The following is a 17,896-nucleotide window of genomic DNA, read 5'->3' as shown; positions in this document are numbered from 1 at the left end:
TTGTGGTTTATTTAATTAAAAGTACAAAAGCTCAATCTTTCAGAAAAATCCAAAGAAAACGAAACTTGTTGTCCAATCAAAATAAGTGTTGGTAAGTCCAAATATGCACAATGATCTGAGATGTTCTTATTGCAGATTCAAATGATGGACGTACAATTCGGTTGACCTGTTTCGCTTTGCCATCTCAATCTTTTTCCTCTTCTTCTTTTGTATGCAGCACGTGGCTGTGGGTTTGCATCGATTATATCTTTGCTGGAAGTACGGCACTGATACAGTTGGTTAGAGTAGGAATGTTGAATTTGTTCAAGGTGCCGGTGATGAATCGCCTACTCTTTGGGAACCGCACCTTAGGATCTTTACCATCCACCAACCAATGCTAGCGGATGAGCCGCCCAGTTTAACATCCGTCCGAGGGACGGCACACACACGCTGATGGATCACCCTGTCTGCAAAACACCAAAGTGACATTCTATAGCTTGGTCCCATCTGAACTGATACACACATATTATATACATTGCCATAGAATGTCAACACCCCCTTTCAAAATTTTTACCTTTTGTTACCTTATAGCCTGGAATGAAGTTGCATTAAATGAGACTTTTTCCACCTTTATTTACACATCGTAACTCACAACTTCCAAATGAAACACAAATTCCACAAATTTCAGAACAAATAATTAAAAACAAAACTAGAATATCTTGGTTGGAATAGTGTCCACCCCCCTGAGTTAATACTTGGTGGGAGCACCTTTGACAGCAATTACAGCTGTGAGTCTGTAGGGAAAGGTCTCTACCAACTTTGCACACCTTGATTGGGCAATATTTGCCCATTCTTCTAAACAAAACTGTTCAAGCTCAGTCAAGTCACGTGGGGAGTGTTGATGGACAGCAATCTTCAAGTCACGCCACAGATTTTCGATTGGATTTAGGTTGAGGCTCTGACTCGGCCACTCAAGGATATTTATATTTTTGTTCCTTAGCCATTCCAGTGTAGCATTGGCTGTGTGCTTCGGGTCGTTGTCATGCTGAAAGGTGAACTTCCTTCTCAATTTCAGCTTTCTTGCAGAGGGCAGCAGGTTTTCCTCTTGGATTTCTCTGTATTTTGCTCCATCCATTTTCCTTTCTATCCTGACAAGTGTCCCAGTCCCTGCTGATGAGAAACATCACCATAACATGGTGCTGCCACCACCATGCTTTACAGTGGAGATGGTGATCTTTGGGTGATGTATTGTGTTGGGCTTGCAAAATCAATTCCCGATTCAGTCAAGTACTCTTTGGAGTATTTGATCAATGCAAACAACCTCAGTGGGATAGTTCGCTGGAACTATCCTTTTTTTTTTTTGAAATGATTTTTTTTATCAACCACTGTCACAACAGGAACCCAACGGGTTTACGGGTCATCTAGTATATTACTAAAACTCCCATCTTGTATGCATGTATATTCCCGAAATACAGCCAAAACGGTACACGATAGCGCAAAAATTTTAGGGCCACCTTACTCACCATTCGCCTGCGGTGTGCAGTATCAAGTTTCGTTCAAATCGGTCGATTAATAAAATTATGAAAAAATAAATTCCCGATTCAGTCAAGTACTCTTCGGGAGTATTTGATCAATGCAAACAACCTCAGCAGGATAGTTCGCTGGAGCTGTCTTTTTTTTTAATGATTTTTTTCATCAACCGCTGTCACAACGGAAACCCAACGGGTTCACGGGTCCCCGAGTTAATTATAATAATGGACGATGCAGACATTGAACCTATGAATTACCTGGTGAAATAGTTCAGGATTGTACTGTGTTTTGCTGTTGGACACGATACCAAAAATGTTGCCTTTTTCTTCGGAGCCATAACTAAACACTGAGTCACAGGGATTAATACAGGAGCAGCGGCGAAAAGTATAGCGGCTCAGATTACTTGCCGAGTGAAAGCAAAAGACGTGCGTTTGCCTATTGTCCAGTGATATCTTGCATCACGATCATGTGACATAATTGTTAGGGGGGAGGGGGGTTCACATGCACCCAGTGAACCACCCCTGGATCTGCCATTGGGCCTGATCGAGGTAGGGTCTTGGTGGTACCATATGCCTTCCACTTCTTTATGCTTGTCTTGACTGTGCTCCAAGGGATATTCAAGGCCTATGAAATATTTTTACTCCCATCCCCTGATCTGTGCCTTTCCACAACTTTATCCCGGAGGTCTTTTGAAAGCTCCTTGGTGTTCATGGTTGAGTCTTTGCTGTGAAATGCATGACCCAGGTCAGAGGACAACTAGAAGAACAGCTGATTTTATTCTGAAATAATCAGAATCACTACAATTTAACACAGGTAGAGGCCAATTAACTTGGTTGTGTGATTTTGAAGGTGATTGGTTCCCGCTGAGCTAATTTACAATTGCTATGATAAGGAGGGTTGACACTTATCCCATCAAGATATTCTAGTTTGTATTTTTAATTAATTTTCTGAAATTTGTAGAATTTGTTTTTCATTTGGAAGTTGTGGGTTACGATGTGTAAATAAAGGTGTAAAAAGTCTGGTTTAATGTCATTTAATTCCAGGCTATAAGGCAACAAAAGGTGAAAATTTTGAAAGGGGGTGTAGACTTTCTATGGGCAATGTATATCCCATTTTTTTGTCCATTCTGATGTCTAATGAAGTCTTTGTCCTGCAGGCGATTTATGTGTAAGCCCCACTCTGAGCCCTGTATCATTGTTTAAAAATTGTGTTTACTTTGAAACGGAAGAAATGGAATAGATTAGAAATTGACCATAACTTTAAATGGGATTTTAAAACTTTGTGTTATAATGTTTTTGCCCTTTCTATGATGTAGAAAGACAAGGATGATCTACCCTTTTCCCATAACTGAACTTCATCCATATGCAAATGTTGCACAAAATTCCCTTGGGAATTTAGTGAAGATTTTGCTCTACCTGAAAATCATACATGTAAACCCATTTATAAAAAAATTAGCTTAAAAATGGAAAAAATAGCCTGTGTTTGGATAAAAAAAACATGCTTTGTAAGCAACTATATCCATAGGACCCGTAGCAAAGTATACATTTTCTGAAAGCACAGACACTTGGGCATTATATAACATTAAGATTGTTTATCTTATTAAAACTGGGTTCAATTTCTAAGCTTTCTCCTCATTTAGGACCACAGTGTACACAATACCATGCTACAAGCCACCAAGACAAAACAGCTTAAAGGTGAATCCGCAAAACCTCTGCCATCCTGTAATCACTATTATGTGATTACTAAACATTAAACCAAAAGTCAGCAAAGAACAATTATTCTGCCTCAACAAACACATTATCGTGACATATCTGTCAATATAGATCGAAACATGCAAGCACATCCAGAGTGAAGAGTGAAACAAGGGGTAAACCATTGGATTGCACAAAATCTGTGTTCTTCCTGCCGGCCTGTTCCTGACTTCCATGTTTGCTTGTACGTAGACGTGGAGGCTTTTGTTCCAGAAATGGTCTCAGGCTTCTGGAATCTCAGTTATCGTTTATTGCTTTGTTTTGATTATTCTGCAAGTCGTCGACGGCTCGTGGTGCACTGTGCAAGCACAACATCAGCGGCCGGCATGCGGTGATTGATTGTCATCAGTTGTCTTGTTACGTTCTGAATTTCTGTCCATTCAAAACAAATGTTTATGTTGGCATGGGATAACACAAAAAACTATTTTGTGAGGTTGGTCAATCCGAAAAATGTATCCTTGTAAATGTTTCTGTCTCAGATCAACAACTCCAGCATGACGTGTGACTGTGGATATTTTTTACTTTTTCAATCTCAGGTTTGACTGAACAAAAATAAAGGAATAATTGGGGATTTTCACATCATCGTTAATGTTTCCAGCTGCCATTTTTACACAGGTGTCGAGGCCAATGGAAGAGCAAAGCAATAGAGGAAGAACGAGTCAACAGTGGGGCGAAGAGTGAACATGCTTAAAAAACAACAACAACAATGCATGGAAGCATCGTAGCGTGAGGATAATAGTTAGGGGATAGGACGACAGAATGCCAATGGGTGGAGAAAAGCTCAGATGTCGAATGGGAGACATTGTGAGGCGACGGTGGACCAGCAGCTGTGAAGGCCTGGAGGCTTGAGGATGAGACGACAGACTCAGGAAGATTGTCACACAAGGAAGAAAGGAAGGCGGTGAATAAATGTAGGAGACCGTTGAGCTTAGACTTGAGAAGACTAACAAGGTAAGGATTTTCTAGTGGATTGAGCGCAACCTGGAGGGAGGCAGCAGTTGAGCAGAGAGATGAGAGGGTGGGAGTTGCAAGACTGTAACAGAGACCCTGGAAGAGAATACAAAGCCATAAACTTCTCTGTGATGAGCGAGAAGTTGAGACTAAGACTCACCCTCCTTTTGCGCAATGTCATCGACATGATGGGCCTGAAACTCCACTGATTTCATTTGGGCAATACGGGAAGCAACAGTTCCAGCATACAGGATTGGAGACTTTTAATGGAGGACCTTTAAGTCTTTTCAATATAAGAAATGTCAAAATGTTTTTATCCACTGTCCAACAACGAAATATATAATCTAAGTGAATTCAAAAATTCCATTACGAAATATTGCGTGTAAATATCATCGAACATGTGACATGTGTGATCTGTAGGTTCATTTATACCACATATTGGAGGCCACTTGGGACTATCATGGCCGCATGAAGTTGCATTCACAACCAATCCGATCAGTAATCGGCAGGGCATTGAGCGACGAGAGTCACCGCTCGAATAATGGCCGTTGCGGCCGATTCGGAAGGAGAAAAAAAAATAACAATGTTGGCCATTCCCAAGTCTGTGCAGATTTTCTCTGTGCTGAAAAACCACACAAGCACAGTTATTCATTTCACTCTGGTCTGCTGAGTCTCTGTGGCGTCGGCTAATTAGTGCATGATGTCGCATGTTAAAAAACAATACACATGACATTATTTCTTGATGGCCAGGTTTGGTGTGAACGCCAAATGCATGGTCATGGTCAATGCCGTTATGGTCCAAAATGGCCAAGGAGACGGTGTCAATGAGCCTAATGAGACTTGGAGAAGCTATGGCATGAGACGTCGCATTTTCTGCCCAGTTGCTGCTCTGTGTGCAAGTCCTTGAGCAAAAAACATGCTAATAACTAGAACGGCACTCGGTAGAGCGCATGCCTTTGCCAGGCTGAACAGTTTACCTTTAGTATTTCACTGATAGGCCGGATCTGGATCCGGACCTGAACCAAAACCAAATCAGCTTGTTCTTATCTCCTGCCCAATTTATCCACCTGGCTTTGTCATAACTCATTCACAATTTCTTGAGATATGGTACGATATATAGGTTTTTGGCCCTATCTCTCAATTGTATAGAATCACTTGTCACCCACCCAACCTGTCCACCAAATTTCGTCCGAATCCGTCCACAACTTTTTGATATCCTGCTCACAGACAGACAGAGAGAAACAAACAAGGGTGGAAACGTAACCTCCGCCTACCTTACGTGGTGGAGGTAAATATGGGAACACCATTATTCATGAAGCCTGTATCATCCAGAATTGGCTTATAAAACATGGATGGTGACCGCACATCTTCCCGAAACAGAAAATTCTGATTTCAATGCCATCTCGCATTCATAGCTATAAAATACATTCCTATCATTTTATTCATATGATGAACAACGATATACCAGCTTCCATTTGTTATGTGGATGAAAAGCGATTACGAAGCTCACCACAGAGAATTAAGAATTATTTATTCTACTTGAGTGTTTATCTTATGGAGAATCACTCCATCTGAGCTGTCTAGCCTGGGTTGGAATCTCGGCCAAGCGACAAACTATCATCCTGATGTTTCACAGGCAGGGTAAGGCATCAATGTTTGGGGCCATCACTTGAATGGAAGTTAAACTGCGTGTCCCATATGCCGGCATAAGTGTTGGTGGACTTCAAATATCCCACCTGTCCTTTGCGAAGGGTAGGCGAGCTATCGTGGGCACCATGAACAAATTCCCAATTCCTGCTCTAACCTACAGGGGGCACTACATCAGCGGTACAGTCCGACTCCAAGTAAATGATGGCTAACCGCAGCCACGTCCTGCATATGAAAAGAGGCCGAGAAGTCTACACATGCACTGCTATGTTCATTGAAGATAAGCAGATTTGGACTTCTTGATTTTCAACCTTCCATAAACTTGTGCGACGAGCAGATGACATATCATCAGAAACAAATTTGATCCTTGTCGAACTTCTAGTGTACAAACCATCCACCTAAATCCATCACTTTGTCTCCCTTTTCTCCTACAAAGAGAACTGCTTCTTTGTATTACATGCAATCCTGTTCTTCTTTGCATTACCCCCAAGAACTACCCACAATCACTTGATAATCCTCCTTGCCCCCATATTGACCTTTTTATCTTCAAAAAAATGCCAGCAGTTTGAGTTTCAGCAATTTCATAACAGCTATTACATGGATATGCCTGGTGTTGGCTTAATTGTTCGGGTGGTGGCCTTGGGATCTGAGGATCGTGAGTTCAGATCCCACTCGGCTGTTGAATTAATACCAGGTGGGGTTGACTCTGCCCGTCATCCTTCCGAGGTCGGCAAAAATGAGTGCCGGCTTGCTGGTAATCCAGCGTCGGAGTGGTTACCTGTCCAAGATTGTGCCCCAATAGCCAAGGAGACTGCTTAGGCAGCACCAATGCTTTACACAGAATATGGTCCCAATGGATTGATGGATGGTTATATGGATTCTCTAATTCTGCATGTTGAATTTTTTTAATGAAAATTCCTGGGGTTAGACCATTATTTATTTATTCATATGCAGCCCTTGGATGCTCAGCTGCATCATTTTCTGGAAGCATGGTCGTACCGCTGCTGAAATTCACCCGTTACCAGTAAACTGGTACTCATTTTGCTGACCTCGGAAGGATAACAGGCTGAGTCAACCCACCTGATGTTCATTCCACCTGGTCAGCAATTTCATAATTCCACCTGGTCCTGTCATCTTGTGTTAATTCAACCAGACGACGGGCTTGAATTCAATACCTAAAGATCCTAAGCCAGCCACCTTAACCGTGAAGCCAATACCTGGCCTCGGTTGAACCACCATGAGGCAGTTTGGACTCTCATCTTAATGCTGCCACCCACAAAAAAAAAATAATAACTTAAATCAGCAATGAAGAAAAACCAGGATGAAAAAAAAGCATCCAGGAAGGAATCACTCTTAAAGACAAGGGAATTAAAAACAATTAACATAATCAATCACTGCATGGTGCTTGAAACGTTGACAAAATATCCAGGACAACCTGAAAGCCTCCCATCCATGCTAAAGTCATCACTGTGAGGGGAACTCCTCAAGAAGGGATGGATATAACGGCCATCTCCAACCTTATGAGTGTTTCACCAATTACCATACATCACCAATTATACTCTAGTGCATGTTAGCTGTAACTACCTATGTGAGTCCCATCTCGTTTTGAGGAACACATGAATAGGTCTTCATAACGGATGGTGTTTTTGGTGGTCAATTCCGTTTTGACGCAAGAGATGTTTCAATTTGATATTAACACTGAAGGTATATGTCTTCAATCAACATCTGTTGGGTTATAGCAGATAAATTAAGTAAGCTCTGTGTTATGGCTGCTTTGTAAACGCTTTCTTGGCCACACATGGAGCTGAAGATCGAACTTTAAAGGTGAAATGTAGTCATTATTTGAGGAGTGAGGGGGTAAAGCATTTGTGGATTGTCTTGTTTGCATGTCCTGAACGTTACGGAAGGAGAAGGAGAGGGAGAGGAGGGCAGGGGCGATGGAGATGAGGGGGTGTCATTGGAATATGCTTACTTTGGGGATTTGTTGGCTGGATAAAAAGTGGAGTTTAATTAGTTTTAAGAAGCAAATAAGAGATGAGCAGGGCAAGGTTTTTTTTTTCTACAAGGCTGCAGAGACTGCAGTATGCGTGGGCATGCTGACATCACCTGGCAAGAGGAATTTCTCTTGGGGCAATTTCTGAAAGAGTAACGCTGCACATGGCTGGCAGGACAGCTAGTAGGTATGTTCACCCACGTTTGAGCTATGTAGGGTGGGTTTGCATCTCAACCCAGCTATAAACTATCACTGGTGATTTACATGCATGGTGATGCATGAACGTCTGCACGGCCCATGGAATGGACGTGAAGTTGGAGGACCCGTCGGCCATTGCTGGTCTTTGGTTGACATTCGATATCTTACGTTGTTTTTTGCGAAGGGTACGCGAGTTATCGCTGCAGCCCTGCGCAAATTCCTAATTTCTGCCCAAACCCTTTTGCTTACTTGCACTTAATTGACAAGCATGACTGGTATGCCAATGCCCCCTCCTCCGCCACCCCTCCCCTCCCCTTGAGGGAGGTCTTCATCCTGCAATGAACTGAGAACAAGTTGATGATGATGATGATGACGACGACTGTGACCCAAGTATTTTGTTCAGTTTATTTTTCAATTTTGCAAAAACAAGTAACCATCATTATCATTTGCAAAAACAAGCAAATTGTTTGAAATGTAAGAATGTTTGTAATTGTGCCTCTTTTTTGGTGGTAAAAATGGAGACTTGGACTTAGTGCTATTCAATTCTGTGCATGTTATTGTTTTAGTCCATGGAGTTTTTTTTTAATATTTATTATCACACATGTTTTCCATGCAGTGGCATAGCGCATGGCTGTAACATATGGTCTTGAGTAAGGAGGACTTCTTTTGTGAAGACTTCAGAGAATTATGAAAATTGACATCATGAAACTGAAAGTTCAGGTTTAATATAAAATTCAAAAGTAGAAGATGCGAGTAGATTTGAAGTGGATTATCGTTTTCCATCAATTACAGGAACAACCATTTGGTGACATAATCTATTAATTATCTACACTAATAAACGGCTGTGTGTGTGTGTGTGTGTGTGTGTGTGTGTGTGTGTGTGTGTGTGTGTGTGTGTGTGTGTGTGTGTGTGTGTGTGTGTGTGTGTGTGTGTGTGTCCTCGATAACTCCAAAACTATAAAACCTTAATGTGTTAATTAAAACACCCCTTTTGAAAATAACGCTGGGGAACAAAGTTTTTGTTGCATTGATACCAGCACTTGATCTCAAGGCGCTGTCACACCTTGACGATTTAGCCAGCAATGGCAACGTATAAAAATGTATGTAAAACGTTGGCGTACGCTGAAATTTTGATGTTTTAAAAAAAGTTTTTGGCGTATGCATAACGAGTTGGTCGTATGCATAACATATTAGTAACGTACACAGAACGTTTCGTGGTCTTATAGATAACTTATACCAACGAATGCTTAGCCTGTTGTCGGCGTTCACAACCTATGCCCAACGATAGTCTAACTTAGGCATAGCGCGCTACACGTATCGCCGATGATCACGTGGCGTAGCCTGTTAAAAACCTGCCGCACGCCGATTCAAATCATAACCGCCTGAGAATTGGCGGTGTCAACCACGCAGTCACACCTTGACGATTTAGCCAGCATATGCCGACCTATGAAAAATTGGTCTAAAACGCTGGCACACGTCGAATACGTTATGGGTAAGTTTGGTTTACGTTAAGAGCATGCTGAAAAACGATGAAGTACGCTGTAATATTTCGTGGTACGTTTAGTACGTCGTGAAATTTCAAGCATGCTGAAACTTTTACGACGTACTCGCCGTATGGCTCACACGTTCCGCTACGCTGGGAATAAGTTGTAGGCACGATATGCGATCGTTGACACACGTCGACACAAGTTCCTTGTAAGTTACTCATAAGTCGAAACACGTCGAAGTAATATTTAGCATACCCGAAACTTATTTTCTCCGTCAAGGAACATTTTCTTTTTTTCTCCTTGGCTCCGTGAAGGCACGTGCCAAAATATCTGAAGTTGTTTTTCTTGCTGTTGTTGTTGTGTTTTATTTTATTTATTTATTTTTTTTTAGTCTATCACGAATTTTAAAATATATTCGGACATTTGCTTTTAAGTTTCGACGTCGACGTGACAATATCCTCAAACAGAAAATATTCACAGAGGAGGAACTAAGAATAAGACATGAGCAAACTGGAGGCAATCGGACGTGACGTAACGGCACGTGACGAAATATCGGAAGTTATTGTTTTTTTTGTTTTTTTTAAACGCTGCCAATACGCCATTATACGGGAGCTGTAAATTAGAAACACGTTCAGCAAGTTCTGTGGTCGTCCGGAAGACGTCAATCAAATATGTCTACATACGACAATATGCGTTGGAGGTACGTTACACATAGGTTCAAAGCAGGTTACTCATCGGTTAGAAATAAGTTTCGAGTACGCTAAGCATTACCTCGACGTGTTTCAACTTATGAGTAACTTACAAGTAACGTGTGTCGACGTGTGTCAACGATTGCATTACGTGCCTGCAACTTATGGCCAGCATAGCGGAACGTGTGAGTCATACGCTGGCATACGTCGTAAAATTTCAAGCATGCTAAAATTTGAGGACAACCGCAAAGTACAACAATGAAAGCCAGCGTACTACGACGTTTGGCAGTTTTTCAGATTGCTCTTAATGTTATCAAAACTTACCCATGACGTATTCGACGTGTGCCAGCGTTTTAGACACATTTTTTATAAGTTGGCATACGCTGGCAAAATCGTCAAGGTGTGACAGCGCCTTTACCTAATTTTAGTGTGCTGAATTCAAATCTGAAGTCAGTTTCTCTCTGTAAGCTCAAATTTTTTTGCAATCCACCATTATCAACATTTATTTGGTAAAGCCGCTGTCACACCTTGACGTTTTAGCCAGCGTATGTCGACGTATGAAAAATTTGCCGAATACGCTGGCACACGTCCAATACGTTATGGGTAAGTTTTATATACGTTAATAGCACGCTGAAGCACGCTGGCATACGTCGTAGTATGCCGAGTACGTCGACAAATTTTCAGCATGTTGAAAATTTTTCAACGTACTCGGCGTATGACACACGTTCCGCATACGCTGGCCATAAGTTGTAGGCACGTTACGCGATCGTTAACACACGTTACTTGTAAGTTACTCACAAGTCGAAACACATCGAGGTAATGGTTAGCGTCAGTGTTCCAGACTCCCTGGTTTTTTTTTTTTCTTCGGTATGACGGTGATGTTGACACTTCGAATTCTAGTGCGGTTATGATTTAAATCGTTGAGCGGCAGCCTATTAATTATATTATATTATAACCGCACTAGAAATCAAAGTGTCAACATCACCGTCATCCCGATGAAAAAAAACACAAAAAAAAACAGGGAGTCTGGAACACTGACGCTAAAGGCCCGGTCACACCTTGACGTTTTAGCCAGCGATGGCAACGTATTAAAATGTATGTAAAACGCTGGCTGACGTTGAACTTTTGATGTTTTTTTTTAAAGATTCGAACGTATTCATAGCGACTTGGTCTTATGTATAACGCATTGTTAACAGACACAGAACGTTTCGTTGTGTTATAGATAATTTATACCAACGAATGCTGAACCTGTTGTCGGCCTACACAACCGATGCCCAACGATAGTCTAACTTAGGCATAGCGCATTGCACGCATCGCCGACGATGTCGTGACGTAGCCTATTAAAAGGCTGACGCACAACGATTCAAATCATAACTGCCGTAGAAATGGAAGTGTCAACATCGCGGTCACACCTTGGCGATCTTGCCAACGTATGCCGACCGAAGAAAAATTGTGTCTAAAACGTTGGGGAACGTCAAATACGGTATGAGTAAGTTTGGTATACATGAGTAGAACGCTAAAGCACGCTATCATACGTCGTAGTAAGTAGAGTACGTCAAGAAATTTTAAACATGTTCAAAATTTTACGACGTACTCGGCGTATGACACACGTTCCGCATGCGATGGGGATAAGTTTTACACACGATATGTGGACGCTTACACACATCCACAAACGCTACTTATAAGCTACTCATAAGTCGAAACACGTCGCGGTAATGTCTTTTTTACGCGAAACTTATTTCTAACTTATGTTTGACGTGCTTTGAACCAATTCTTTACGTAGTCCCAACACACATCGACGTATGTAGACGTATTCCAATGACGTCTTCCGGTCGACAAAAAAAAAAAAATTAACGTGTTTCTAGCTTACAGCTGCCATATAAAGACGTGTTCCCAGCGGTTTTGGGAATTGGTATATAAAAATGGTGTTCATAAAAGGGGAACCCAACAGTGTTTTTGAGTCCTTTTTGAGTCGATGTCCATGTCAGCAGTAACAGTATCAGTATCAGTATTAGTAGTAGTTTGTTCATGTTGGCAGTAGTCGGTGAGTGTGAGGGGGAGGGTGTGGGTTATGATGGATCGTCCTTGCGTTTAACGATTTAACGATTTAAATGATAAACTCAACGATTTAAATGGCTGCATCTCCACTATTGAAAGTAGACGCTTGCGCTCAACAATTGGATTTTTTTTACACTCAACGACTTTTAAACGGTACCACTCAGATATTTTCATTGTTTACAATGAACGATTTAAATTGCTGTCACTCGCCTTTGTTTTTTGACGCTGGGGTTTGGAAATTTGAAGCGTTTCTTCTGAACGTGTTAAAACGCTCAAACTCGACTATTTTAAATCGACGCTGCCGATGGACAATTGGAATCATAGCCAAGCTAGACATCGAAGTGTGAACATCCTTGTCATGCCGAAGAAAAGTTTGAAGAATGCTGCAAATAAGTGTCCTGGCTGTGGCCGTGGACGCTGACGCAAGGACGATCCATTATACCGACGTCTTTCAGCCTATGAGTAACTTATAAGTAACGTCTGTCGATGTGTGCCAACGATCGCGTAACGTGCCAACAACACGTTAATCATAGGTTAGAAATAAGTTTCGGGTACGCTAAACATTACCTCGGCGTGTCTCAACTTATGATTAACTTACAAGTAGCATGTGTTGACGTCTGTCAACGATCGCAGACCGTGCATACAACTTGTGGCCAGCGTAGCGGAACGTGTGAGTCATACGCCGGCATACGTCGTGAAATTTCAAGCATGAAAAAATTTGAGGACAACCAAAAAGTACAACGTTTAAAGCCAGCGTACAACGACGTATGGCAGTGTTTTTCAGCGTGCTCTCAATGTTATCAAAACTTACCCATAACGTATTCAACGTGTGCCAGCGTTTTAGAAAAAAAATTCAAAAATCGGCATACGTTGGCTAAAACGTCAAGGTGTGACCGGGCCTTAACCATTACATTGACGTGTTTCGACTTATGAGTAACTTTCAAGTAACTTATGTCCACGTGTGCCAACAATCGCATATCGTGCGTACAACTTATTCCCATATCATGCGGAACGTGTGAGGTATACAGCGAGTACGTCGTAAAATGTTTAACACGTTTAAAATTTCAAGACGTACTCCACTTACTACGACGTATGATAGCGTACTTTAGCGTTCTATTCACGTATACCGTATTCGACGTGCACCAGCGTTTTAGACGCATTTTTCAGAGGTCGGCATATGCTGGCAAGATCGCCAAGGTGTGACTGCAATGTTGACACTTCCAATTCTCCGGCGGTTATGATATGAATCGTTGTGTGGCAGCCTTTTAATAGGCAATGCCATGTGATCGTCGGCGATACGTGCAGCGCGCTATGCATAAGTTAGACTATCGTTGGGCATCGGTTGTGAATGCCGACAACAGGATAAGCATTCGTTGGTATAAGTTATCTATAAGACAACGAAACGTTCTGTGTCCGTTACTAATATGTTATGCATACAACCAACTCGTTATGAATACGTCCGAATCTTAAAAAAAAAAAAAACATCAAAAGTTCAGCGTAAGCCAGCGTTTTACATACATTTTGATACGTTGCCATTGCTGGCTAAAACGTCAAGGTGTGACAGCCCCTTTACAAACGATGTTATATTGCGCTTTTGACGAAGTAGTGTATAGCAGCCACATACATAACAGGATTATTTACACATTTATGTCGCATTGAAGAAGCCATGATCAGATCTGAAACAAATAAAAACATAAAGTTAAAGAATATTGTTACGGTTGTGGAAATTCGCAGAGCACCATATAGGCCCTTAGTTCAATTTTGCCGATAAGTCTGTGTTCAGATTGATTTCCCCACCGTTGTCTAATGGAATTATTCGTGTGATCAGGGCTGTGATCTTTGAGATAGTGTTTTTATTTTACTATTGTTATTTTGGACCACCACAAAGCACCACCAACCACGATCACCACCACCACCTTCTCGTCAACCGCCCAATCACACCACCTTCATGACCACCATGAACGCCAGCATCACCTTCTCCACAACCGCATTTCAACAACCACACCACAAACCTCCACATCGAATAACATCTACACCATGGATACTCACCAAGAAAGGAAACAAAGGCAACGGTAGGAAAACCCGTTGCCCCCGCGGAGTGCGGGCAGAACCACAGCTCCGAAGAGAGAAGTTCCGATAATGCTGGGATTTCCCCTCCCCCTTTTCTTGCTTTCCAGCGTGCTGGGACGGGGGAGGGGAGGATCGGGCCAGGGTTCAAAGTTGATGTAAAGGAGAGGCCTGATTTTGGGCGGACAACGCCCCTGGCAACACAATCCCTTGGCGGCAACAACCACAAACTTCTGGAAGTTTCCCGCGCGTGCTGGAAGTCAGGAGGGGCGACGCTGAGGGCTGAGGAGAGGGTCGAGGTCTGTCTGGAGGTCTCTGTCTGGAGGTCATGGTCGCTCGCCGAGTCGTCAGCTGCGGGAGGTTGTGGAGGAAAGTGGAAAGGAGGAGAGAGCGCAGCGGAGCCAAGGCGCATGGCCTGCCGAGCCATGCCTTACCGTGGGTCGTGGAGACGGGACGGTGCGGGCCGCCCCAGCAAGGTGAAGGTAGCCAGCCCGGTCTCGCAGAGCCTCTGCGGTCTACACGGCTCCGTGTTATAAAGACCCCAAGGAGTCCCGTCTACCCCTTACCTGTCCTGGGGTTTTTCCTTGCTTTTCTTTGTATGAACATTGTGGCGCCAAGTCCGTCAAGTAGAATTGTATAAGTAACTGTACATAATAGATAGACTGTATTAGCTCTTTCTTTTGCATTACTTTTGCTTTATTGATGCATGACTGCATGCGTGTTTTGCATACCTGCATGACTGCATCATTGCTTATGTGTTGTTCGTAAATGAATGTGCTTGTTTAAATGTACCCCGTTTGTTGCGTCTTTTCGTTAATTGAGCTGCCATCTTGCACTCGGAATATAGTTGGTTTTTAAATAGCCGGTAAAGTGACCGGGTCCAAAGGGACTGCGCGATAATACCCCGCTCGGTTATCCCAAAAGGAAGCAAGCTGCTTAAGCGGCTCGTTTCCAAGCGGTCCCGTTGAGGTACAATCTCTTGGTAATCTCCCCGCGCGATTAATTAGGTATATCGACAATTCGGCGATTGACTCTATAGCGCAGGTAGAGTACGGACAAGGTTGTGGTGTGCTTAAAAACACACCCGTGGCTGGTTTTCGGCGTTGATCCGGAAAGCCGCAACTGGATTGTCCGTTCGGTGGGCGAAGCGGCCGCTATGAGTTAAACGCGGCTGTTCGCATGCCGGCGGGCGAGAATCCACAACAATATATATCAATAAAGATAAAGAAAATTGATGCCAAATAAATCGTGAGCAAATCGTTAGCAGCAAAACGAATATGGTCGATAGTTATTTAGCAGTTTAGGCATCGTATATTTCTACTAAAGTCCGAAATCGCACCCCAGGTTCTCAAGTTATCCCGAGTGCAAATAGCAATGGGTGTCCTTTTTTGCGAAAATCGCGAGTTTCAAATTGCATGAAAACTAGAGCATGTAGAGGAAAACCGATTTCAGATTTGAAATCAGCATTGAAAAAATACATAGATTAAGTTGAAAAATCTCATGCAACAGATAATAAGAAAAAAAATTGTTCCCCAGTGGTAATAAGCAGCCTTATTTCATTATATCCTTCATCAGGCGATCCTCGGCCACCTTGCTGTCTGGGGTCTTCAGGCGTTTCCTGGATAACCTCGCTGGGGTCTGAAGCCGCCATGTTTTTTGGCCTGCTCAACCTTACCTTGGCTTGGAACAGGCCGCAACGATATGTTAACGATAAAGTTGTTTTCACTTTCCTCACTCATTATCTCATGCCTCTTCATCCTTGCTACAAATCGCTGGGTACATTGCAATGCTTAAAAACATCCGGAGACGTCAGCGTTCATGGCTTCACATTTTGGGCGTCTCCAGGACCAGGAGGTGTATGTTCAATGTGTTGTTAATCGCATGCCAAACAAGCCGTTTCCTAAGGGGCTGTCACACCTTGACGATTTAGCCAGCGTATGCCGACATATGAAAAATTGTCTAAAACGCTGGCACACGTCGAATATGTTATGGGTAAGTTTTCTATACGTTAAGAGCACGCTGAACCACGCTGGCATACGTCGTAGTACGCTGAGCTCATCGACAAATTTTAAACATGCTCAAAATTTTTCGACGTATGCCAGCGTATGACTCACACGTTCTGCATACGCTGGCCATAAGTTGTAGGCACGTTATGCGATCGTTGACACACGTTACTTGAAAGTTACTCATAAGTCGAAACACGTCGAGGTAATGTTTAGCGTACCCGAAACATTTCTAACCTATGAGTAACGTGCTTTGAACCTATGTGTAACATATCACCAACGCATATTGACGTATGTAGATGTATTTGACGTCTTCCGGACTACCACAGAACTTACTGAACTTGTTTCTAACTTACAGCTACCGTATAATGGCGTATTGGCAGCGTTTAGGGGAATTGGTGTATAAAAATGGGCTTCACACAGGAGGAACCCGTCAGTGTTCCAGACTCCATGTTTTTTTGTTTGTTTGTTTTTTTTTCTTTGGCATGACTGTGATATTGACACTTCGATTTCTAGTGAGGTTATGATTTAAATCGTTGAGCGGCAGCCTATGAATAGCCTACGCCACGTGATCGTTGACGATACGCTGCCGCACGCTATGCATACGTTAGACCAATGGTTCTCAACCTGGGGGTCGCGAGATTGTTTTCGGGGGTCGTGGGAAGGTTATCAAAACAAATAAACAAATATATAATAAAGAAATTCATAAATATTTTTTGAAAATGATTTTTCAATTAAATCTCACATACCAATGTTATAATGTAGTCATTATGAAACAGATTTGAGCAGCAAGTGAAGTGTGTGTATATATATATATATATATATATATATATATATATATATATATATATATATATATATATATACATATACAGGTGTGTGTGTGAGTGTGAGTGTGAGTGTGAGTGTGAGTGTGAGAGAGAGAGAGAGAGAGAGAGAGAGAGAGAGAGAGAGGGAGAGTGAAAGAGAGAGAGAGAGGGAGAGTGAAAGAGAGAGAGAGCGAGAGAGAGCGAGAGAGAGCGAGACAGAGAGAGAGACGGATAGAGAGAGAGAGAGAGAGAGAGAGAGAGAGAGAGAGAGAGAGAGAGAGACAGAGAGACAGAGAGACAGAGAGAGAGAGAGAGAGAGAGAGAGAGACAGAGAGAGACAGAGAGAGAGAGAGAGAGAGAGAGAGAGGGAGAGTGAAAGAGAGAGAGAGAGGGAGAGTGAAAGAGAGAGAGAGCGAGAGAGAGCGAGAGAGAGCGAGAGAGAGAGAGAGAGAGAGAGAGAGAGAGAGAGAGAGAGAGAGAGAGAGAGACACAGAGAGAGACACAGAGAGAGAGAGAGAGAGAGAGAGACAGAGAGAGAGAGAGAGAGAGAGACACAGAGAGAGAGAGAGAGAGACACAGAGACAGAGAGAGAGACACAGAGACACACAGAGAGAGAGAGAGAGACACAGAGAGACACAGAGAGACAGACACAGAGAGAGAGAGAGAGACACAGAGAGAGAGAGAGAGAGACACAGAGAGACAGACACACAGAGACAGACACACAGAGACAGACA

At 42.6% G+C, this 17,896-nt stretch overlaps 1 protein-coding gene across 7 annotated transcripts in view; it reads left to right on the top strand.

Annotated features, from left to right (window-relative positions):
* Positions 1 to 17,896, top strand: part of LOC147017948 (uncharacterized) — a 189,027-nt gene that overhangs the window by 35,582 nt on the left and 135,549 nt on the right. The window lies entirely within an intron of this gene.

This window comes from Eptatretus burgeri, chromosome 10 (genome assembly GCF_056783735.1).
Source record: "Eptatretus burgeri isolate ZD-2024b chromosome 10, Ebu_testis_v1, whole genome shotgun sequence".
NCBI lineage: Eukaryota > Metazoa > Chordata > Myxini > Myxiniformes > Myxinidae > Eptatretus > Eptatretus burgeri.
This window is presented reverse-complemented; position numbering and strand designations above follow the sequence as displayed.